Source organism: Penaeus monodon, chromosome 22 (genome assembly GCF_015228065.2).
Source record: "Penaeus monodon isolate SGIC_2016 chromosome 22, NSTDA_Pmon_1, whole genome shotgun sequence".
Lineage (NCBI taxonomy): Eukaryota > Metazoa > Arthropoda > Malacostraca > Decapoda > Penaeidae > Penaeus > Penaeus monodon.
In genome coordinates, this window is record NC_051407.1 from 22,160,750 (window position 1) to 22,161,056 (window position 307).

Here is a 307-nt window from a genome sequence, read left to right on the forward strand (position 1 = left end):
TTTTTTCATTACACAAAAAAATAAGTGTATAGCCTAGAATAATATTATCTGGTCCATTTATTTTACATCTTAAGACAACAAACATGATACTCAAGTATACTACAAATATCACAATAAAACCAAGCTTATTCAATGAAAACTTTTTCTTTGCCATCTATAAACATTTCCCTCTTTCAAATATTCCCTAGTACTTTCTCATATAACTCTCAATACTTAAAACATATAAACCAAAAGTAACTTGTGAGTGACAAAGCATTTCCATAAAGGTTCAACTCAAATATTATTTCTTTAACTAAATCCTTCCAGA